The sequence below is a fragment of the Athene cunicularia genome, assembly GCF_003259725.1.
Source record: "Athene cunicularia isolate RWA chromosome 3 unlocalized genomic scaffold, athCun1 chr3_part1, whole genome shotgun sequence".
Classification (NCBI taxonomy): Eukaryota; Metazoa; Chordata; class Aves; order Strigiformes; family Strigidae; genus Athene; species Athene cunicularia.
In genome coordinates, this window is record NW_020799097.1 from 7,282,336 (window position 1) to 7,308,109 (window position 25,774).

The window sequence follows — 25,774 nt, forward strand, 5'->3', positions numbered from 1 at the left end:
AATATCAAGGTATGTAATACAGGATTTTGTGCAGGTTTCGCTGTGCTGTGTTCTAGACATTGTACCGTACCCACAACATACAATGAATCTGATACTACATTGAGAGGTTCTTGAGACCGGTGTTGAAATGTCCAGATGACAGCTCCAAGGCCTAAAGTCTGTGTGGAGCCTCCAGGCACCCCAGAGGGTATTTCGTGTTCCCAGGTGTCCCCTGCTTTCCACGTGACTGCAGCTTTTCGTGATTTGCATCCAGCATCGGTGAAGACAGTTCTCCCCGTTACCGGTACCTCTGATCGTACAGGTGTATGTTCGAACGGCTGAGGTGATAACAATGACAGGAGCTTGTCCGAAGCGTAACCATTAGTGATAATACCTAACAAATCAGCAATTGCTATTTGAAAAGCTGTGGAAGCGGTTAGTAACCAATCTAACTGAGATACAGGTACATAGATGACTGCTGGTTCAATGCCTGAGATGACTAAAATTCGCTGCCTTCCTTTTATGATAAGCTGTGAAAATAACTCAGGGTGTGTAACAACTGTTTTTCTGGGCTGGAAGGGGAGAAAAATCCATTCGAAAATTGGTAAATTTGGTTTTGTTTCACTCGACTGAATAATAATAAGCCCTAATGGGTGTTCACATTCTCCCCCAGAGTTAACTAACCTAAGGGAAAGAGCTTGATAACCCAGTTGCCTGTGGGTATAAATTGTCCTTATTTTATTGTTTATTACCTGTAATGCTTGTTGTTTATCCTCATCTGGTTGACGGCGCTCCTGAGCTAGTACAGACATCCCCAGGAGTGGCATCAATGGCTTCCGATCATAGTTCCGTAATTCCACAGATATTACGAACCCACTGGATATCCCCCATAATTTCTGCACATCAGCCACTGGTTTTATTGCCGTGTTCATTTTGATCTTTTGAGGACGAATCTTTCCATTTGTAATAATCCGGCCCAGATACAGCCATGGCCCCTCTTTCTGAATCGTCTCTGGCGCTATCTCTAATCCCCTCTCTCTGAGACTCTGTTGTAGCTGACCCAAAATTGTCTCATAGTCCAGCTGTTTTCCTGCTACCAGGATATCATCCATGTAACGATAAATAAATAAATGAGTGTTGGAGAATGGCTTGCAGAGAGCAAGGCCATAGCTCCCTGCAGGAGCTGCTCGGCCATAGCTCCCTGCAGAAGTCGGTCCCAGCCACCTGAGTTAAACAAAGGAAAGAATCCAGGGTACAGTTATGTAAACAAGGATGAAGATCCAGGGCTCAGTTGTGCCAGCGAGGATTGTTGTGAGAACACAGAGATAAGTTGGGGCGCATTATGACCTTGGGGGTCAGAGGAAAGCAGCCCTGGGAGAGAAGCAGGTTCACAGCAAGAAAGATGTTTATGCATACCAGAAATGCCACAAGGGGCTGGTGTATTATAATGTGACTTTTTAGATGTACCCAATGGCTGAGATATTATAATGTAGTTTCTTTAATATATCCAATAGAGTTACAAGTAGTGTATTGTAGACTGCTTATATAAGGTGTGATTTCTTTCAATAAAGTTGAAGCTTGCTCTATCATTCACATTGAATCGGTTGCTTGCTTCCTCCGCCTGCCGCAAATGAGGATACTGTTTCCGGATGGGTTCTAAAGCCCATGCAGCAAATGACTGACACATCGTGGGTGAATTTTTCATGCCTTGTGGTAACACCACCCAGCAATACCTTGTTACTGGTTCGGCCTCATTTACTGATGGTACCGTAAAGGCAAACTCCAGGTGAGGTCTCAGGGGTCCTCTGGCTGTGACCCCCAAGTCCTTCTCTGTAGGGCTACTCTCAATCCACTCATCACCCAGCCTGTATTTGTGCTTGGGATTGCCCTGACCCATGTACAGGACCTCGCACTTGGCCTTGTTGAACTTCATGAGGTTCATACGGGCCCACCTCACAAGACTGTCAAGGTCTCTCTGGATGGCACATCCCTTCCCCGCAGAATATCAATGGCACCACCCAGCTGGTGTCATTGACAAACTCACTGAGGGATCACGGTCCATGTTGCCAGCAAAGATGTTAAATAACACCAGTCCCAATACCAACCCCTGAGAAACACCATTTGTCACTGGAGGCGCTGGCCACCGCTCGGGTGGATGGTGCAGACCCCGCAGCTGGAGCTGCAGCCCTTGCTCTCAGACAAGTGCCCACCGTCCCGCCCTGAGGGTCAGGTGGGATGAGTGCCCTTGGCCTGTGCAGATGGTCACAGGACGGATCCCACTTGCTTGGTTATGTAGATTTCAAGCCTCTCCGCTTGGCCCGTGGAATGTCCCTCCTTCCAAGAGGCACCGTCCCCCGGGACTGGTACCTCTTTGCCCACCCTGTTCCCAGGGCTTCTGGTGCCTGGCGCTCCCCAGGGCTGTCCGCTGGAGTGGGGGGTGGCTGCCGTTACTGCTGGCCCTGCCCGCACCGCCTCAACTCTCTCTGTGATGAGAGCTGCCAGCTCCTGGTGGGTCTCGGCGCTCCCCTGGGCTTTCCCTGGCTCTGGAAGCTCCCCTGCGTGCTGTAATCCCCTGGTCTCTTGCACAATGCACCTGAGCCAGAGCTGATCACCTCAACAAGTGACCCTTCTACTATGCATCAACAGGGAAGCTAAAAAGCATTTTTATCAGCAATATATCTCAGTGGTTCACTCGAGCAGCTAAAAGCTCCTTTGAACAGTAAAAAGGTAAAGTCAAGAGCCAAATGCAAAGTGTTTCCTGAAATACAAGGATTTTCTACAAACTAGCCCAAAGCCAAGCTCTCATATTCTCTCATGCCAATTCACACACACACACATGTACAACCTCCTCCCCTGCAAAATAAAGGATTAGGGGACTAACTTTGTTATTGGCAGAGAGTAAAATTCTGGCCCCGGTAGGGTAGAGGTATTTTTAACATTGACTTAAATGGAGCTAGGATTTCCTGATCAGAAAGACATTTAACAAACTCTTTCTTCCTAAGATAGAAATATCCTCCATTCATCCCCAAGGATGGTAGTCCCACTGGGAAAACCCCGGGAAGCCTTGGAGAGAGGTGCTGCACAGGAAAGCAAGGCAAAATGGGGAGTTCATAACTAAGACTCTACCTCCACAGTCTGAGGAAGAAAATATGAATTTCAGCTGTGGAGCTTTTACAGATGGAAGCAGCAGTTCAAATGCAATCTTCATTACATAGATATGATCCACCTGGAGGAACCACCATAGAATGGAACAAAAGACCTGTAACTTCTTTTTCTTCACTAACAATTAACTCATGTCTTGTCATGCACCCAACAACTGATGAGATAATGAACAAATGCCAATACAAATCTTTCTCAAGAAAGATGCTTGTACTAGCTACTGGCCACAGTTTAGGATATCTCTGTTGTTATTTCTGGAAGATGACTTCTCTACTTTGAGTCACACTTCTTCCATTTGCTGCCGTGCTGAAGGACTGAGTTGTCTGAAACAATGGTGGAGCAGGTTTCCATTCATCTAGATTCTTCACATCACTCTTGTCTTCTGCTAATTCTTTCAATTTCTCTTTCATATGGAAAGGCACACCAAGGACTGAACAAAAGCAAGCAAGTGAACTGCCAAGTTCACTTGATACAAGACTGTATCTTTCTGAATCTTCATTCCTCAAGAAATGCAACTGGCATTCCATTTGTTGTCAGAGTGTGACAGTCTCACCACCTATGTCCATATATAAAGCATGTTTGGTGGAGGTTTTCAAGTAAAGGATTGTTATTTCAGTTCACTGGGCTATATTTTAGAAACAATTTTTTTCTTCTCTTGAAAGCTACATGTATTTTATAGGTCAAGAAATGCATTTTTAAGCAAATTATATTTTAGTGTAAGTTTATTATAATTCATCATGTTCTTGTCTGTAAAGCATTTATTTAAAACTTTAATCTCTTTGTGTCTTAACATGCTTAAAATATTGACAAGCTCTGTGACCTAGTTTCATTTACAGGATGTAATGTCATAATTCTAAAACAGGAAATAGTATAGAAAATTTCATCTTGTTTCAAATGAGCAACAGAAAATAGGTATTATAAGAAGCAAGACCAGACAGGTATGGTAACCCATGGGTGATTAGTACAGGTACCTGAAACCAAGGAGCGAAACATTATCCCAGTAACCTGAAAGGTTCCTCAGAAATATTGCCATGTAACTTCGAAGTTTCTAGTCCCCAGAAAGGATGAGCAGCTAGAAAAATGACATAACTCCAGACATTTTAAGCTTTCTAGAGACTTGGAGCAACTGAAAGTCTTCTCTTGAATATCACAGGTGCTCTAAAACAAACCACTGCTTTAGAAACATCCCCGCCTGATATCCTGGAAATGGATTAGCTGATATGGGCTCTCCTTGAGAATCTGTGCAAGTCCAAGCCCTCCTGCTTTCACTGTAAAGGTAGGTGCTCAGTTTGGAGGTGAAGGAAGAAGCGTAGGATAGCTAGGGTGGGCATCAAGACTGACACTTCTATGGAGGTGTCTATAGACAGGTGTCTCCTATCATTGGAATTGTGTAAGCAGCGTTTACCATCAGCACAGATCTCCGATCCATTGCTTAAACATATCTGTCCAGCACCATTTGAGACATGTATCCAAGACATTCCAACAGGTCTGGCAGATATGTGAAGGGTCAATCAGGAGACTGAAGCTCATCTGGAGACTTTGCATTTGCCCTCAAGTATTGGTGTGTGAGCAGCTGAGACAAGTCTCTAGGACAGCTGGAGGTACTCGTACATGAAGGCACCAAGTATTGGTGACTATAAATCCATCCAGCAATTGAAAGCTTAGGGACTTCTTAGAAGGCAAGTGCATGAGGATGGGATGAACTGCCTTCTGGAGGTGCCCTTTTTCACTAACTACAGAAATTAAATGTCCACACAGTTGTGATGGGTTCTGTGACAGACCTGTGTCCTTCTGGACCAGAAGGGGAACTAGGGCATTTCAACTAGTACTAGACAATATGTACCTAACATAACCAAGTCTTAAGTGCGTAGCCCTCAAACTATCAAATTTAAATTAACTCTCCTCTCTCCTGGAGTTCAATGAGATTAGCCGTACTCAACAGATCAGGTGTTAATTTCATTTTATATCATTTGCATTCCTTGATATTCACTGAAGCCCAGATTAACCAAGCAGACCCTGTCCCCTACTCTGTTTATTATGACAATGAGCACAGTGTCTTTATGTAATAATATATCACACTCCATTGTGCAGGATTGTGCCATGAAGCCTTTTAATTTTCTGGTATAGATATGCCGTTGAGTCAAACTATGACCTACACCAGCCCCACATGCTCTTAAATTTGCCCCCTACTCAAAAGCACACACTTACCCTTGGAGTCTCTGGCAAGTACTGGTGAAGAAATGTATCTGCTCTATTTTTACATGTTGTGCTCCAAAAGAAAATTAAGTTGAAAAGCTGTCATAGCTTGCTGATGAAGCATGCCAATAGCTGGCTCATTTTCAGCAAAACTCACTTCCTGGTATTCAATTAAAAAAAAAAAAAAAAAGGAAATTACTGCATTTCAAATGCACTCTATTTTAGAATTTCATAAGCAGCCTCAAATTCTGTGGCAGTCATGAAATTTTCCTTCCTTATTCAGATATTCCGGTATATTCTGTTTCACAATAAATTCATTAAGTATTTTTTCTGTATCCTGTCCAAGTGACTTCCACTGTGCAGCTGAGCTTTATCTATCTATAATCTGGAAACGCTCTTTCGTCCAAAACACTCAAGCATGTGTACAATTTTAAATACTGAGGAATATTCACTGATTTCAGTAGGATTCTTCATATGTTTAAAATTATGTGTGTGCTGAAACGCTTTGCCGAAAATAGGGCAAAATCTCCATCACCAGTATTCTTCCGCCTATGGACCATAATTCTGTCTTTTACTATGGGCCGTATTTTCTGTCTGCTCACACTTCAAGCAAGTTTATCTCCATCCTACTATTCACAATATCTGTCACATTATAAGAACCTGCTACCATCCCACTTTAGAAAGTGTGCCTGACATTTCTTAGTGTTATTAAGCATTATTAAGTATTATTTAGGCCAGGGAACTGATTTAAAAGCAACAATTCTTTACCTTTTCTATACTAGTATTCCACTAGTTCTGTATATCATAAATGCAACTCAAGTCTGTCATGAATAAATAAGCAACATTTTCTCAGTCTCTTGTTTCTGGGCAATAATATTTCCCTTTGAGTAGGACAGTCCCAACTACTTATCTATTGTGTCACGACTTGTAGATGTCTTAATTTGCCACAAAGTTGTGAAGCTCAGGTAGACCCTTCCATATGAATATTACTTCCTTGCAAAGATTCTCTATAATTGTGACCCATTGTCGCTGAGTTTTCATATTCAGATCACAGGTTAAAAATCAGACTGAAAAAATCTCAACTAGAGTATGATGAAATATTTCTCTCTGAAGATACACATTCCTGAAGTATGACAGCAAAGGCAAGCCATAGTTCATTAAAAGAACTGTAAGGTCAGTTCTTTCATGAAACAGACATTATGAAAGCAGGATCTCATCCACTGTCTGTTTTGTTTTGGGTTTTTTTTACAATCTATATTAATGGAAAAATGCCATTTTATTTTTGACTGTTCATTTTGTCTGTAAAATTTTTATTAATTTGGCTACTATCACAGGATCACAGAATGCCAGAGGTTGGAGGGGACCTCTGGAAGTCACTTGGTCCAATCCTCCTGCTCAAGTAGGGACACCCAGAGACAATTGCCCAGAGCCATGTCCAGATGGGTTCTGAATATCTCCAAGTGTAGAGATTCCACCACCTCTCTGGGAAACCTGTTCCAGTGCTTGGCCACCCTCACAATAAAAAAGTGTTTTCTGATGTTCAGATGGCACCTCCTGTGTTTCAGTGTGTGCCCATGGCCTCTGGTCCTGTCACTGGGCACCACTGAAAAGACCCTGTCTGCATCCTCTCTGCATCTTGTCTTCAGGTGTTTCTGTGCACTGATGAGATCCCTCCTGAACCTTCTCTTCTCCAGGCCAAACAGTCCCAGCTCTCTTGGATTTTCCTCATAGGAGAGAAATGTCCCTAGTCCCTTCATCATCTTTGTGGCTCTTTGTTGGACTGTCTAGTAGGTCCATGTCTCTCTTGTACCGAGGACCCCAGGGCTGAACACAGCACTCCAGGTGTGGCTTCACTGGTGCTGAGTACAGGGGAAGGAGTGTTTTCCTCGACTTGCTGGCAATATTTTGGCTCATGCAGTTGCTTTTGCCACAGGGGCACACTGCTGGCTCGTGTTCAACTTGGTGTCCACCAGGACCCCCAGGGTTTTTTCTGCCAAGCTGCTTTCCAGCTGGGTAGCCCCCAACATATATTAGTGCATGGCATTGTTCCTTCCCAGGTGCAGGACTTGAAGTTCTCCTTGTTACATTTCATGTGATTCCTGTTGGCCCATTTCTCCAGTCTGTTGATGTCCCTCTGGATAGCAGCATGATCCTCTGGAATATCAGCCATTCCTCCCAGTTTTGTGTCATCTGCAGACTTGCTGAGAGAATACTCTTCATCATCATCGAGACCATTGATGAAGTTAAACAGGACTGGACCTAGTATTGATGCCTAGGGTACGTCGCTAGTTATTGTCCTCCAACTAGACTTTGTTCCAGAGATCACCACCCTCTGGTCCTGGCCATTCAGACAGTTTTCAATCCACCTTACTGTCTGCACTCATCCACCCAATACATTAACAGCTTGTCTACAAGGATTTTATTATGTTTAGCAGACAAAATTATAGCACTGAAGAAGGTGGGAATGAAAGTTTTGTGTATAAAGAACTGGTCCCATAGCTCAACATGACAATGGAGTATCATCTGGTTCCAATAACATCAGTAAAACTACTGCTGATTTTCATGGAGAAGAATAGATTTTCCAAACTAACTGGTCACTTCGGGTATTTCAATCTGCTGGAGGTCCTAATGTCAAAGAAAAAAGTTGAAGCGTTCTGCTAGTCTGTCTTGACTCTTTCATTCATTGTATTTTATTATGTGGAAACTCAGATTCATTATAATTATTCAATTACATTTAATTACATACTACCCCATCCTATTTGAGAGCCCCAGTGAATCATAATTAGTTACCAGAAGATAAAAAATCATCTCCACACTATGAGCTTCACAGACAAAATTCAAACCTGATTTGTTGATCCAAATTTGTGAAAATTCCAGCAGTATTCTGCACATTCATAATTGTTGCCACAAGAAGTTAGCATAGGAATGTCATTTCTGCAATCTATTCCTATCAATATTTTAATAAATAAAATAAGACATTATTGCTTTATCAGAAAATCAAAATTACGAGCTAAATGATGAACTAAATTTTCTTACTTAACTGCATGAATTATTTACTTGAAATAATATAACTGCCTCTGCTCTTCTGCTTATTTGATGATTTTCTAATTATTTTTCCTAAAACTTTCATAGCATAATTTCTTTCACTTTCCCAACATTTCTTTCTCAGGGGCTCAAAAGATCCAACAGCATTTTGAATCAAAATCTTTATTCATTATTTTAAGCATTAAATAATTTTGCTCAGCTCTTATACATCATTGCCATTCAAGAATCTCAAAGCCTTTAGAAATTGGATCATGTCAATTTAATTCACAGGCAAACGAAGACGCAAAGCAATAAAGTAACTGGACCCAGACTAACCTGGAGGTCTGTGGCAAAGTCAACAATGGCACCAATATTTCATTGTGCAGACACTTCCACTAAGCCTTTCACATTTTTTTTTAATTCCCAGGGAATAGTGAGTTGCCCCTAAGGACTTCAGCTGTGTTATTGACAGCCATGCTTAGTTGTGTTGGTCTCAGGAGAGAAGCTTTTGTGTTCTGTGCACTTTCCTGCAGCTTGTACAAGGTCTGTGGATTTTTCGGGAGCATTTTTCATTTTTCAGAGAAAGGGAAGTATTTATGAAAGATGCTACCTAAAAAAAGCCTTGTGGGTAGGTGGAAATGTAGGCAACTCAATATTGAGACACCTTAGGTGGCCTTCAAAGGCACCCAGCATTATGGAAGGACAGGCAAGACACCAACCATGCATAGCTGTCATATGTACCACAAGACAAGACATACAGGAAAGACTTCTCATTCTGGAGCAACAGATGGGGACAGGAAGGATACCTTTGGGCATGCTAAATGGCACAAGATACCTGTGTTTAGACATCTGTATCGCAGTCCCGGTCACTGGTTACCTAAATCTCTCTAGGTTCTTCTGGCTGCACTGACCAGCTCTCCACTGACTGCAGCACAGCTAGGATATGGAGAACCTATATACATCTCTAGATAAGTAACTAAATTTAGGTGTTAAGTTTCAAAATGTATAAATTCAGTTTAAATTTCTAACTGAATCCCACTCATAAAGTCAGTGAGAACTGCCCCTCTGTAGTTGTATCTCAGATCTAGTGAAGAAGATACGGCTCTTACACAAATCATTTCACTTGGCATGCCAACTGCATTTGCAAAAGGTCTAAATTTGGATTCTATAAAGGTGCTTGGCAATGATCATGGAACTAGAACTACAGAATCATTTAGATTGGAAAAGACCTTTGAGATCATCGAGTCAAACTATTAACCTAACACTGCCAAGTCTCCCACTAAACCACATCCCTAACACCATGTCTACACATCTTTTAAACACCTCCAGGGATGGTGACTCAACAGGTTCCAATGCTTCACAACCCTTTATTTCAGTGAAGAATTTTTTCCTAATATCCAGCCTGAACCTTTCCTGGCACAACTTGAGGTCATTTCCTCTTGTCCTCTCACTTGTTACCTGGGAGAGGAGACCAGCACCCACCTCACTACAGCCTCCTTTCAGGTAGTTGTAGAGCACGATAAGGTCTCCCCTGAGCCTCCTTTTCTCCAGGTTAAACAACCCCAGTTCCCTCAGCCACTCCTCATAAGACTTGTTCTCAAGACCTTTCACCAGCTTTGTTGTCCTTCTCTGGACACACTTCAGCACCTCAGTTTCTTTCTTATAGTAAGGGGCCCAAACTGAACACAGTACTCAAGGTGCACTCAGCAGTGCCAAGTACAGCGGAACAATCTCTACCCTTGTCCTACTGGTCACACTATTTCTAATGCAAACTAGATAAACTCTGTGCATGTTTCTGATGGTCTGATACATAGTTTTCTTTCATTAAGCACCACAGTTTTTATTTCACTTTTAATTGTTGAAATTGTATTCCAGATGTTTCTAACAGCTGCCAGAAGAATTTGCCATCTGAACACTCAGTAAACATACAGAAAAATGGGCTAGAGGGGAAAGAGTTCATCTGCCTGTATGCGGACACATGCAATATAAGCATCCACCTCTGAACTAATCATTTTCTAGGCCAGAGTAAAACAGTTCATAGAGAGCCCCTTGGCAGCCAGATCTAACACTGCAGTTAGTCTTGCATTAAGCAGAGCGGTGCTTTATATGACATCGAGACATCAACTCCAGCCTAATTTTTTGTCAGTTAATTTTTTCTGTTTTTTCTCATAAATACGCACTTAATGGTCTGTGACTCATCTGAGCTATTTTGAACATTCTAGGTTAGAAGGAAGGAACTTAAAAGCACTTGCTTTTCTCCACTGGCTATAAAAGAAGTTTAGAAAATCAGTTTAGATATAGACTTTTAAACTGAAACATATTCATTTGATTAACAGACACCTACAGGCATTGTTCAGAGCAGAGGATGAAGAGGCAGTATTCCATCTGATCCTCTGTTTGGGACCAATATAATTTGAAAGACTGTGGTCTGTATATTTCAATAATATTGTATAAAGATAAAAGCAACAGTTAATTATTTTTTTAAATTACATTCCCACCTACCTCCTAAGTTAGAAATATTGAGACTAAAAGTAGAGGCAGAGCTGTTAGAATAGCTCTACGTTTCCTGGCATAGTCTGGTATTTCAACCTATCAGATTCCATGCCATCAGCTGACCATGTAATGTTTGCTCTTGTGGGAGGCAGCTGACATCTGTATTAGTGAACTAATTAGTAACATTGCCTTAACTGACCCAGTATGACCACAACCATGCCATTAAATTCTCATTTAATCAACAAATGGGTAAAGGCCCCCAAATTTCTTATTAGAGATAGGCTACAGTACATGTCAACTCTGCAGCATACACAGGAATCTCATGGGAAAATATTAGGGATCCCCATTATGAATATTGGACAATCAAGTTTCAATGCTCAGCCCTTGGAACTGTTTAATTTAAATCTAGAAATAGCTGAAAAATACCCCAAGGATTCATGTATGAATTATCATTGCAAGTGTAGACAATCTCCCTGATTTGTTAGGGAAAAAAAAAAAAAAAAAAGTAAGAAGATCTGAGTCACTTCTGTTTTATCTGTGTTGTTATGAAGGCAAATTTTGGTGTACACTTTGAGCCAAATCTTTCAGTAACTCCAATGAAACATTTAGTTGTACAGAGAAGAAGTCAGGGGCATAGAACTTGTATCAGGAAGTTCATTTCCCCAGGATCTTCCAAAGAAAAATTCCCATCTATAAAGTCATAAAATGTATTTTTAGTAAGGAGCATAAATTTTTTACAATATTTGTTACTGAAAAAGACTAAAGATGGAATATTTGCTTATACAGTCTAGTTTAAGTCATCATGTTTGACCATCCTGTTTCTAATCTAGCTGTCTTAAACTGCTTAATTGCAAAAGAAAAAAATAAATTAAAGATAAACTTTCAATTGCATTTTAGCTATGTGATGATATTAGACTCACTGAAAGCAAATTCCAAAATGGCACAGTGTCTATACTGTTAATTATACTTTGCTCACAAATATGAGCTTAATTGTCCATATCAAATGGCATCGTCACATTTAATTATGTAAAATATAAAGCATCACTAATTCATGATATGAACTGAGTTCCCCTGAAGATAAGAGATGCAGTCTCTGGACCAACTACAAAACATGCACATCTGCTAAAGTCAACAATGTCATTTTCTAGACATTCATAATGTTCCTTCTCACTGAAGATCAGAGTATTTGAGCACTTGATGGTCAGCTAGAAATAAACAGGGCAAACCAAGAACTTCACTTGTGCTATAAGAAGATATTAAAAGCAAGGTTAAAATTCAAACAGCTGCAGTGCAGATAGAGGTATATGTCTAACTGTCTGTGTTCACGGTTCTGTAAGAGTCAGAAGCTGATTATGAGAAAGGATAAGACAATTAGGATTTCTTGCATGATTAGGATTTGTACAGCCTGTGATTTCAGGGTCCCAGCCTGGTGCTTTCTATGACAAGGAAGAAGGTTTCTATACATTTCTCCAACATGAGTCCTTTCCGCAGGCTGCAGTTTTTCATGAACTGCTCCAGCATGAGTCCCCGCCGTGGGCTGCGATCCTCCCAGCACTAACCTACAACAGCGTGGGCTTCCCTCACAGTCCTGGCCTTCTTCCAGCATACCCAGCTGCTCCAGCGTGGGGACCCCCACGGGCTGCAGGTCGGCATCTGCTCCACCGTGGATCTCCATGGGCCGGGGACACAGCCTGTCCTCCCACTATGGGCTGTGGGGGTCTCTGCTCCTTCCCCCTCCTCGTTCTCCTTTCTTCCACTGACATCAGTGTCTGCACAGGTGTCTCCTTCACAACTCCTCCTCCCAGGTTCCCCATCTTAAATACATTATCACAGAGGAGCAGCCACTGTCACTAATTGGCTTAGCCTTGGCCAGAGATGGGTCCGACTTGGAGCTGGGGGAGCTTTGAGAAGCTTCTCACAGGAGCCACTGCTGTAGCCCCTCTCCCACTACCAGAACACAGACACCCAAATCCAATACAATATGTGTTTCGGCATATGGTTTATGCTTTGGGCACTCCTACTGGAAAAGGAGTAACTGAGTCTGAAGAACTTCAGGCTGAGGACCTCAAATGTCCTTCATCCTTGCTGAAAATAATAACTGTCACAGGTTTTATAGAAAAGGCTGTCTCTGTCTCCTCTCTGTTGAAATGGAAATTTTGGATACAGCTGTCTGTATCCAAAAGCAGAATTTAGGTGCCCGAATCTAAATTTTGTATAGGTAGGTACATCTAAGAGAGAAAGAGGACTTTATGAACACTACTCTCATCAATATTTCCTGTTAAATATCTTTTACATCAACATACTAGTGTGAAGCGTCTGTTGCCTTCCACTGTACGGGTAATTGGGCTATGTAAATAAAGTGGCAGTAGACCTCTACAGTCAGTGACTCCACTCTCCTTTCTGTATTTGGCTTTTACCTATTTACAGATAAACCTCACATGTTCCCTTAATTGTCCCATGTGCATATCACGTTACAGAGAAGGAAAGACCCAGGTTTAGTAGAGGAACTCAAAGAGACATCAGGTGTTGTAACAGAAACAATAGTCTGGAAAAAAAAAATAAAAGTGTTTGCAGCAGCCTGTTGAATAGAGCTGAATAGTGCAGTTGGATTAGGAATTCCTGAACAAGCATAGCATAGCAATCTTGACAAGCTATGATGGCAGTCTAGACAGCAGCTCTGCCAAGGAAAACATCTGGATTATACAGAACACAGATGTGGCCAGAGGATATAGAAGTAAGAATGGCAAAAGCGACAACCAACCAATAGGTCTCAATGAACAGCAAAATAACAATCTTTTAATTGTGACAAAAAAGTTGTGATTAAAGACTCAGCACTTCATTATACTATTTTGAGTGACGGCAGGTCTGTGTAGGACTCATAAACATGAAGGACATACAGCATCCCTCTTTTCCTTAAACCAGTAAACCACAGAGTACCAGACCTTGGGTGAGTTCACCAGTGGAAACACCCTTCATATATCCTCACTTTCCATTTGCCCTTCCTAAGCATTTATCATTCATTCCTACTAGAGACAAGATACGCTTGTGTTGTGCATGGATTAAGTATTTGGCTTGGCTCAGAATGGTTATTCTTACATTTTAAACTTGTGTGAGTCCATGGAAACATTCCACAGATTACTATCAAACCTGTCATTATTACACAGTAGTATATGATGACATTTGTGCAATCCATTCACCACAGGCTTTTTACGCAGGAAGAATTACTCTTTCAAGAAGTTCTGCAGTGGTTGCTGAACTGCCTTTTAATTGCTTCTTTCAGTGCATTCACCCGTAGGCAATTTCTTCCACGTCATCAGAGTCAGCAAATGCATGGATATTTACACTTCTTTTCATGTGATGAAGCTTTGAACCAGTGCAAGGAGGAAGGTGGTGATGACTGGCTAGACTTGGATTCAAGATAATGGCTAATGCGAAGTGAAAGTAGAAAAGAATCAGATACTTCCTAATAAAGCTAAGAACAACTCTGGTTAAACATCCTTTGTGGTTACATAGTTGGAAAAACAAGGCCCTTCCAACTTTCCAGATCTGCTGAGGCTGCCTTTCCTTGCAGTAAGAAGTGATGCATGGTCACAGTCTTGAAACCTGCTGTGTTTCATTCTGCTGCTGTTGAGTTCAGCACAGCAGAGTGATTTGCTCTCTCAGGCCCTGTAATACACATCCGATCTTCACCAAACACTTTTCATTACAGTTTCAGTTTCAGAATGAAAACTGCCTTCAAACCCACAGATTTTCTTTTCCTGCAAAAGAAAAAAAATCTGTTCCTCCCTTTTTTACATGGGAATCTAACCCTTAAAAATCACATTTTTTTCATTGCAGCCTAACTAGAAAGGCAAATAGAGGTTGTTGTTAAAATTTATAACTTAACCATTAAAGGAAAGCTATTTGGAAACCAACCATTTGGGAACAGAAAAAATCACAGGGTTCCATTCCAAGAACATTGCCAATAATAGCTGAAATTGAGAACACTGGCTTTGGTACGATTTTTCTGAATATAACGTAATTGAATTGACATGTTCCTATGGAAAGTTTTTATATTGATGAAACTGCATTTTTTTCATTAAACAATTCCAGGTCTAGTTCTGAGCACATGGAGTTAAGTTTTTGCAGCATCTCAAAAGAAAATGATAGATAGCATTATCTCTAAATCATCATCCCACCCAGTAGACAGATGTCAAAGATCATCGCTATTTCCAGCATTAAAACTTTTACAGCGTCCTTTAGCAGCTTGAGCTTCAGAGTCTCTGTCTTTTCATTTAACACATACAATGCAGTGGGACCAAACTAGCCAAAAATCCTTTGTGCAAAGCACTATATAATACAGATTCAAAAGACATTCTTTTGCCTGCATCAGCAGGACTACAGGAGAATGAAACCAAATGAATGTAGGATTGTAATGAGTGTATTCATAATTCTCCTAATGTTTAACATATCATTGACTAGCAGGTGCTAGAAAGATCTGACTGTACACATACACCAGAATATTTCACACCAGGTCAGCAGTATTTCTGTGTCTTCAGTATTTTCTTCCAGCCAGAACTGGAGTTTCTGTAATCCTCTGAAGTCCTGTGTAAATAGAGCTTCAGTTCTGACTGGAATAGCAGCCCCCTATGCCTGTCTAAAGTTCATCCTTGCTTTTCAAGAGACAAATAAATGTTCTGGGCTGCTGGACTAGAAAGAAAGTGCCCTGTGCTGCAACATACAGTCACCAACATCTGCTGAAGAGAGAGCATGCCATCGTGTGGTGATAGAACCTCACCACATCACTGTAATTTTTCACCACTGTATAGATGTAACGGAAGATAAATGTTAAGTGAGGGAGGATCCTCCAGATCCCAGCAATTTCCCTGCTTTTCGAATTCACTGGAAGATGTCTCAAGTTTTTCTATGTGTCTGTAGTATGCTCTACTTGGCCAAAGACTTGGAGGTCACCACCAGCAAAAAGCCTGGAAGCTGGGGTGCCACTATGAAGACATGACTTGGTCCCCTGTGATGCAGGGAAGTTCCCTAGAACTGATACCACCCTCTCTGAGCTTCACCAGCCTCCTCAACATCCTGTGATTAGGGTGGTTTCTCCATGCCACAAGCCTGGCCAACATTAGGGAGCCCAGGTTATTCACAGGCAGGGCCTGTTGCCTTTCTCATCTCCACTGCACCTGCATGGAGCTGGGCTGGCACACAGAAATGGAGCCAGGCAGGAGCACAATACTCTGCCCGCTGCACCAGCCTTTGGTGGTGTTTCTTGAGCATCGCAGAGATGGCAGATGCCAGCTTCACCAATACAGTTCTGATGAGAAGCTCTTGGCAGAGTGAATCTTGCCAGATGAAGGTTCACTTTGGCTGCGGATGGAGGCTGAAGTGTCGTGAACTTACCCACGCATGGCTCCACCCTACCTGACCTGTGCTTCTCCTGGCTGAGTGGTGCCCACCCTGGGTCCTTCCCAAAAGGGCACAGCAGAGGAGGGGCATTGCTGTGGGGAAAGGGCTGCAGACAGAACCTACACAGGTCTGCACAGCCCCACACAGCAATATTCAGTTCAACAGCCAAGCAAAGCAGGGCTATGGAGATGGCTGATGTCACAGCATAGTACCAGAAGAATAACTCAGTTATCCTGAGATCCTTTATCCTGAAATGCATGAACTCTGAGAAACAGCCTATCTGTTTCTCGTTTGGAAACTAGACATAACCACAAGATATCATCTGATCTTGATATGTTACTGACTTTCATACTATAGGATTCCCAACATCTAATTCTGTCTTTTGTCCATGATATTCAGTTGTAACACTGAAAATCTGTTTCATACCCTGGAGAGCATGTAAGGCAGGGAAAGGGCCACAACAGGGCATGGGAGGGGAGAGGTGGGAAGGATTGCTGGAGGAAATCATTGGTCTTTCAGTAAGTTTTTGGAAGTGAAAGAGCTGGAAAAATCAGAGAGACTGTCCAGATTTTTCAAGAAGTTGACACATCTTTAGATGGTGACTTTCACAAATACTTTCTTGCCTGAGACTTTTCCATCGTCTCCAGAGAGATTGTTCCAAATCTAATCCTTGAGCCTCTATTGATTGCAGGCAGCTGCAGAGAAAGTAATTGGATCTATTTTATTCCTCTCACAGTTTCCTCTCTCCCTCTTCCACCTCAAAAAGCCTCTCCTCTAATTTCCCTCCAGCCTGTCTCCATGTCCGTCTGATCCTTCAGGTGACAGTACTCCTCACAGAACAGAAAACACAACCCAGAAGCTACAGTATTTTCTTCCTCCCTCTAGATGGTGCTATGGGCTTTCCCTGGGTTAATTAGCCTCATAAAATCCAGGCTTTGGTGGAATGGGATTCAGCCAACTACAGGTAGACCTAGTGGCTACTCTGGCAGAGGCTGTGCTGCCTTATGGTCGAGAGATGATACGTGGATAGGAAACATAAATAGAAGGTCTTTTTTTTTTTTTTTAAGTGAATGTAGTCTGGATACAACTGGATACCCTTCTCTGTTGTAAGATCTTTGATCTCTTCCCTCCTTTTTTTCACTGGATTTCACTTTCTCACCATCCTTTCTTCACTGCCCAGAGTGGCCCCTCTCAGTGGAATATAAACCAAATCATATTAGAGCATGTAATTCACCTTTGAGACTCTAAATAATGCTGTCTGAACTAATCAAAGAGTTTTTATAGTCAAAGGAAGGAAATAGAGATGATTCCTCCTGGCCTAAAGTAGGCACCTGAAACAGGACAGTGCTGCACCAGCAAACCACCTTTTCTCTCCAGGGACTGGAAAGGGAGCCCCAGTTAAGTAGTTTAGGTGTGTGTCTGCATGGTTGACACTTAAAGTTAGGTGAGATGAATAGCATCTAAAAGTTCCAAAGCAGCTAAATGGCATTTATTTGCTCTAAGTACTAGGCATAATACAGGCAATACACAGAGTGAAATTAATAGCATCATTTTGTTGTGGCAAACCTTGAAGGACATTGTAATCCCAGCCCACAGGAGAGGTAGGTTCATTTTAGTAATGAAAAGATTAATTCTGAGCCAAACTAATCCTGATTTGGACATGGTTCAGGTGTGGATCAGAGTCCATTCTGAGTGGTTGAGGCTTTCTTTGCTGGCCTGAAGAGTAACTCCAGTGAGACTCACAGGCTTGACGTTTGGATCCCCACATTTATTCCTGTGTATACTTGTTCTGCTTTGACACATTATTACACCCAGAGGAGAAGATGACAAAGAATCAGGTTTTGGGGCCTGAGCATCACCATGAGCAGGAGAGAGCATGACTGTGGGTAGTGAGCACGCGAAAAATGTTGAGCTCCCAGGCACACCTAGGATGGCAATAGCAACAATTCCCACTAAGTGGTGCACTTTGCCACCACATTTTTTCCACTCCCTTCTATAGGTGTCATGAGGCAACGAAAGGAAACACACCTTTCCAAGAAAGGATTTGTAAGTGTAGCATTGCACTGGCAACCTGCAGCTGAAGTTTTAACAGGGTGGCACAGTCTTACTTAGTCGTTTGGTTTTGGTTTGTTTGTTGGTTTTGTTTTTTTTTTCTGGGAAATGCATGAATTGTTGTTTCCTATGTCATTCTGAAGCAGTATCATCTGTAATGTTTCTCCTCTATTATAAGTGGGCGAGTGAGAGGAAATTGCTTGTCACCCAGTGGCGATATGCAGCTTTTATTTACATGAGAAAGCAATAAAATTGATCGTTTCTGAACTGAACATAAATCACTTGGCTGGAGTTCAAAGCAAAAGGCATGTGGGCAACCCTGCTTTCTAATCCATAGAGGAGGGGACCACTAGGAACAGGCCTGGTCTCTGCCTTGGGCAGGTCACTTACTCACATTTTATTTTACCCACATGAAAACAAAACTCTTAACATGAATTGGTTTCATAGAAGTCTTGTGATATTTAATTAGATGGTCTTGTAAAACTCAAGAGAGCTCTGAATGGCAGAGTGGAGGTATATTCATCTGATGGGCAAGTATTAAAACAGAGACATCCGGACACCACTAATAGAGGACAGTGTACAGTCCTGACACAGCTTGGTTTTAAAACCATGTTAGAAAAGCAAATGCAGTAAGCACAGAAAAGAACCATAGGTTCAAGGCCTGGGAAAAAACACCTTGCACTGGGAAGCCTTTAAGAATTTATTCTGTGTAAAGCATCGGAAAGTTTGAGAGTACAAATACATTTATGAGAAAATAGCAGAAAATACTGACAAGATTTTGGAGCTCTTAAGAAGGCAATAGAAAGAACCAGTATGTGGAAACTAAAGCTTAAACAACCTGCACTCCCGAATCTACACTGGGTTAAGAAAGTATAGTTTCAAAGGAAACAAACAGACTCCCAGTTCTCCATTCCTGAGAAATACATTCTGCTGTAGGACACCGTGGAACAAAGAGAAACTCAAGTTATCCAGTAACTACCCTCAGTGGCAAGTCAATGCTTATATAACTGGCGCTGCGTAGAGGGAAGGCTGGTAGAAATCATTAAACCTGCACAATAGGTTGCTTCAGTAATCCACTGGAAACTCGGGAAATCAAGTTGAGCATAGCAAGATGAAAGGATTTTCCTTCCCACATTCTGACCCAGTAATGAGAGAGCAGGGCTGGTTTGCTGATGGGAATGTTAAGTGCTGCAATTTTTGAGTGAGACAAGGCTTGTGGGGAGAATTAAGATCTCTGTCCACAAACTCTGTCCCAGTCGTGTACTTAGATCATGATGGCTGAAACAACTCTAACCTTAGAGACTTTAAAGGACATTTTCACTTCATTCAGCCTCTTTTTTCATCCAGCTTAGGCATTTATTTATACAAATCCCTCAGAAATAACAAATATTTTTTTCTCCATTGTGATATGAACCCCTCAATATATTTTCATGGCCTAACTTTTGTCTGGCAAATGCCATCCCCACTCCCTCTAGCTGAATCCACCTTGTGTGGTGCAAGGTCAGGCTGGAGAGCAAAGGCGAAGGCACCCCAGCCCAGGTGCTGTTCCCAAAGAAGATGCCTGAATAACTGCTTTGCAGGCAATTCACCTTTCTGTGAAGCAGACGTCCTAAAAGGCTTGGGTGACTCAGGCTTGGAAGTGTCTAGGTCCAACCTCATTTTCTCAGTGCATTTTCTGTCACTGGGATGACTAGCTCAGGTGTACTGCTTTGTCCCACAGAGACGTAGTGTTAGATATACATATCCCACCTCAAGCATCGTCTACATTTAACCTCATAGAAGGATTAAAGTATTTATGCTGGTCATCCTTCCCTCTCCAGCTTGCCCAGAACTCTGTCTGAAACTGTGACTTACTGCAGCCAGCTTCCCACGTTTTCATAAGGAGAAAGATGCACCGAGCATGCCACATTATAACCAAAGCATTCACGTTTGTCAGTGGTTGTCAGAATAATAGACAGGCTAGCAAAATACCCACCTGAATGTAGCTACTGTATTTTCCGAGGGACCTTTTTTTTTTTTTGCAGAACCCATAAAATGTGTACAGCAGCTGTAGCAGACCTCCTTAGAGACATCTGAAAGCGTACCTCGATGCAGCAGCACTGCCGGGAAAGCAAGTTCAAAGGCATCCAGCTCTCTCCGGAGGATACAGCTATGTTAGACCCTGCTGGATAGATGACTAGGTACCTGTTTTAGCACCAAAGTATTACAAAGAGGTTTTTCTGCCTCAAGGCAGTAATTTGCTGAAGCACATAAGACGTATTTCCCATTGGCAGGATGAAAAGAAAACTTTCACCTCTTTTTTTTTTTTTTTTTTTGCAAAACACTACATTATGTCATCTCTGAAAAGGGCTCTATTGTATGTGTGGGCCATGGCAAATATGGACAGAAGAGAACAGAAATGACAGCCTGTGTTCCTTGTATAAATACACATTAACCCTGCATGTCCAGGGTTCCAGTTGAACTCCAAAGCCTGGATTATACCAGATGCCTTGAACTGAAATAAGTAGGTATTTTGTGGGTTTCTTGTTGTGTTTTCTTGGCATGAAACTGGTGAAGTGACTTGTCCATTTTTGTTTCCTTTATAGCAAGACTGGGAGTTCAGGAAAAAAAACTGAATTTTCCTCTACTGGACAGAGTGTGCTGTGTCAGTTTCCCATTTGTATATGTTGGTGAATATTTTTAATCTAGATTGTAAATTAGAAAGATACAGAGCAAAAAGCAAATTAGATTTTACCCAGGATAATTCTTCTCTCATTTCCTCCAATTTTACACCACTGACATTAACAGGGTTAGCTTTTGATTTATGCGGGTACAAGTGAGAGAAAAATGAGCCCTTGAAGAGTTGGTTTTAATTCAATGCAGCTGGGCAGAAAAAAAGGTGGAGTAGAAAAATCCTATTTTCCAGGAAAATGAGAGCTCACAGAGCCATTAGCTGTCCCTAAAGATATCTGTTTTAATTCATTGCTTTAGAAGTATAGTTAGCAATTCTTGCTGCATCTAAAACCCATCATGAATGACTGGATTTCTTAAACCAGTAAGTTAGCACAAAGCCCAGGGCAGGCTGGAAGATGCTCACATTTAACTAGAGTTCACACATTTTTAACCTTACCCACTCTCAGTGCCCAGCCTGGATCACCAAACAGGGGATTGTGTTTATTGTTAAACTACTGAACTAATGAAGCAGATAAAATTTAACAATTAAAATCATGGACTTTATATAAGCTAGGAAATGGTTTCTCTCATGATCTGTCAGAGTCACAGCCTTCACAATCTAGTAACTTGCTGAAAATTGCTGTTAGCTCTTAATAAGACCTGGGGGAACTGAGTAATTTGCTGTGTTGATTAACATGCATTAAGTAGAGGGACAATAATTCTTTTGTAACAGAAGCTGTGATTTAGCAGATAAGAGCACAGTCAAGTAGGTGTACAGGTCTGTTTGAATCTGCACATCAATTTTCTATCATCTTTCATGGCCACTTTGGATGCTCAATACATTTTACTGTGAAATCACATTCACTCAGATGTTTGCATATGGCAGTGTCTGCCTTTAAGCACTGTTTTTTGACATTTTCTAATGTTTTTCTTATCCACTTGGCAGCATTTCACTGCAGTGGTGCTTTCCATGCTTTGTACCTCTGGGTGCTCAGGATGGTTTCTGGGAATGTTGCGATGATGCAAAACACAGGCCAACATTTTTTTTATTCCCCCTGAACTGCAAATAATCCACATTTACACATCTGAGAGAACGCTTTGATCCCAAGTAGCTGATATTCTGCAAGCTGGTCAGGAGTCATCTATTACACGGGGCACAGTGTACTTCCATGAGTGCAGCACTAGAGGATTTTCTATTTGGATGCGTCTGCCAGGGAGCCGCTGGAGAAGGATGGCAAAGACGGCGACACAGACACAGAAAGTGCTGATACAGCAGGCACCCGAACATGAAATGTGGAAAAGCTCTTGGGGATTGTACATGCAGTGCCACCAGTGGGAACCAGTCAAGGTCAGCAGCAAGTGGAAGGAACCACACTGGTGCAGAGTCAAAGCCACACTAACTGATTTACTGACTCCTGCAGCCAAAAAGGCAGATATCTTGGGCCTTTTTTTTTTTTTTTTTTTCTTTCTCTATAAAGGAGGCAAAATAGTCACCTTTGATTAGCATACCATAGCAGACTGGGAAACAGAGATGACCCTTTCCCATCTTTCTAGTCACATTTCCCAGGTGGTAACTTGTTTCCTTGGCCATGATCAACCAATGTACCATGGGCTCCCTCTTGTGATGAAAATAAGCAAAAAGCACTCCAGCCATGAATTGCATTATCCAAAGAATGAAGAATTTGGGCAGCGTCACACAATTCGTAACTTCTCCAGGGCTTGCACAGCATACTGGTCCTACGTGGTAACCTGTCACACGCTGTCAGGGCACATTACAGTCCTTCTTGTCTGGTATGACCCCAGAGCCACCAAGAGGCTGCCAGAAGAAGCCTGTTAGATATGGCTACTACATGTGGTATACATTAGCAAATAGGGTGTTTTGGACCCAGCTGGAACCCCCGTGGCTCCTTAATATTGAATTTGCCATAACAAGACCAAAAACCAGATGGTTTTATTCACCATGCAGTCTGTCTTCTTCAGTAGACCCTTTAACAGCTCAGGCAGAAATGCTGGATCTTTCAGGCATCTGAGAGAATTGTCAGACCTCAGATCCAGACCTTATCACTCACCCTGCTCACTTGCTATGTGCTACAGCCCATTAACACCAGTCCTCTCCAGACCTCAGCACACTCAGCTCCATAGCTGCAATGAGCTACACAGCCAGCTCCACCCCTTTCCCTTATTGCACCATCATCTGCTAAACACCTCGCCTAAAAGATTATACCATGCAAAAGCCAAAAATAACATATTTCCCTGCTCTTTGGGTTTTACAAGTTGGCTGATACAGAGCAAAGCCTGGGACCAAGGGACAGAGAGCAGATTAAACTGAATTTAAACAACAATTATTCTTTTCCTCTGCAGAAGAGCCACACAGGGAGGGACTGTATTTTCTCACCTTTGTCTGGCTTGGGCTTTCATTCCAAGGGAGGAGAGAGAACGTGTCGGTGCCTCAGCAGACCTCGGGAAGCAAGTTGTTATTTTTTTCATTTAAGTCACAGTTCATACAACCTTGGAGTGAATGAGCTGCTACCTGAGGGGTCACAGTCTCCATGCAGACATGTGTTTTCAGCTGCTTGGCCAAATGTCTTCTTGCTCCTAAAAAAATTGCAAGTGTTCTCAGGGTGAGAAAAGGGACTTTTAAAAAATGAATGCAAGATGTGAACCTCCAGTTCAACAGTATCTACAGAATTGTCTTCTTAGCAGCTCTCAAACACTAAAGGAGACATTGGCAGCCTTCAAGGAAATCCTTGACTGGGGACACAGAATAGAAGATGCTGCTTCTTTCAGAACTGAACTGAAACCTCGGCAGAATGTGGAGTGGCTGACAAGACACTTTTCTCTAGAAAAATCTCTAACAATTTCCTTTTAATTTTTTTTATTCCCTTCTGGACCAAAAATACAATGCTCTAACTTTCACAGTGGAAGAGAAATGACCCAAGTTGTTTCCCTTTGAACAGCTTTGAAGCTAATACTCTCTGATACACTTCACATCAGTAACACAGAAGCATTTCATATTGGGTTTTGTTTTCTTTACTCCTCACTTCACTAGCACCCAACCAATAAAAAACATGTACAAAGGTATGGGAAACATTAGCAGGAAAACTGAAGTAAAACCCCCAAATCAAACACATCAGCAATAATTTAACATAAAGGCAACATTTTTAAAAAAACTAACTGTATTTCAGGACATTCTTCAATTCATGACTGTACCATTTCTTAATACTGGTAATCCTTCAGACAGCTACAAGAGGATTTAATAGGAAATCGCCTTACTGAAGAGCACACACTCATATAACATGTAAGACAGTTGCTTGTAATCAATTTTCATCTTAGAACTCTTGGCACAATTAGCTTATGTAAGGGCATCTGAATTCATAGAATCATAGAAAGGGTTGGGTTGGCAGGGACCTTTCAAAGTCATCTAGTCCAACCCCTCTGCAATGAGCAGGGACAAGACATGTGGCTCCAAGAGTATTTAACTAATGATTTGCTATGAGTATGCTCAGATTGCTTAGTTAGAAACTGGGAACCACATACACAGACACCCACATCCACAGATGTCCTCGAACTCTGAAGCCAAGATAGAAAAAGACCTTAAAAATAGCGCCTTTTTTTTTTTTGCCTTTTTTTTTTTTTTTTTTTTCATTCCCCAGACTTTTCCATACATGACTGCATGCATGTTAGCTGTCAGCTAAAAACCGTCGGCTTTAAAGTAGAATAACAGCCACAAAATGCAGCATGAAAAAAACATCAAGGATTTTGCACATCACTAAAACACATGAAGCCAAGACCCACCAGCTGTGTTTGAAAGCCAAAGCTTGCTGATACTCTGGCCATCCCAGACAGGTGGTCCAATGACCTGCTACAAGATGTGTCTTAAAAGACTCTAAATGTTACTGTTCAATTCAGATAATGCTTGGTAGCTTTGTGCAATGGTGCCAGGCCTGCAGAGTCCTGAAGATCTGCCGTTGAGCAGCTAGAGAGTCAGATGATCCCAGACCCTGTTTATTCACAGCCTGCTACCAAGATGCTTTAAAACTGCAGACGCTGTGATTTAGCAACTTGAGGGTGATAAGTGACCTCAAGGTGACTGGAAGCAACATGTCACCAAGGTTAACAAGACAGCAGATTGATACTGGCCTCTGACATGCTATATGAAGAAGGCCTACCCTCAGTCCCTGACTTGTCCATTGGCCTCACTGCTTATGGGATGGCTCATGTTTAGACTCAAGTATGGCAAACGCTGACTCTGCAGAGGAACATGGATCTGGAGAAGACTACCCAAAGCTTGAACCCAAACCCCCAGCAGGTCCATGTCTTAGAAAGCCAGGACTGACCTGGAGCCTCTATGTGCACTTAACCTTTCATTCTCTGCCCTGCTCCAAGCCTTACATGCAAGCATTGCCACACCATGTTCTTCTCCAAAAGGAAAAGAGCAGCAACAGCCAGCATGAGAGACCAGACACTCACCAAATAAACCCAGAAATTTCCAAACTGGAAGTCGGAATACAAAGTTTGTCCCAAATACTTTCTTCCCTTTCACACACAGACCATTTTTAAAGGTTTAGGAAGGTCATGCTACTAGCTGGGTACATTAGAAAGCAAATGAAATAAAACGGGTCTGAATTGTTTCAGTAAAGGATGATATGCCAAGTGCAATGGGCCCAGCTTGTCTTTTGCTTGGGACCACTAAAACCTTTCAGTCTGTTTTTATCATGCACATTTGTCCTCAAAGACAGCAGAGAAACCAGCTCTTCCCCAGGGGTTTCATCCACGCCAGAGCCTGGCAGTGTTCCTTCTCCAGACCAGCAGCCTTCTTACA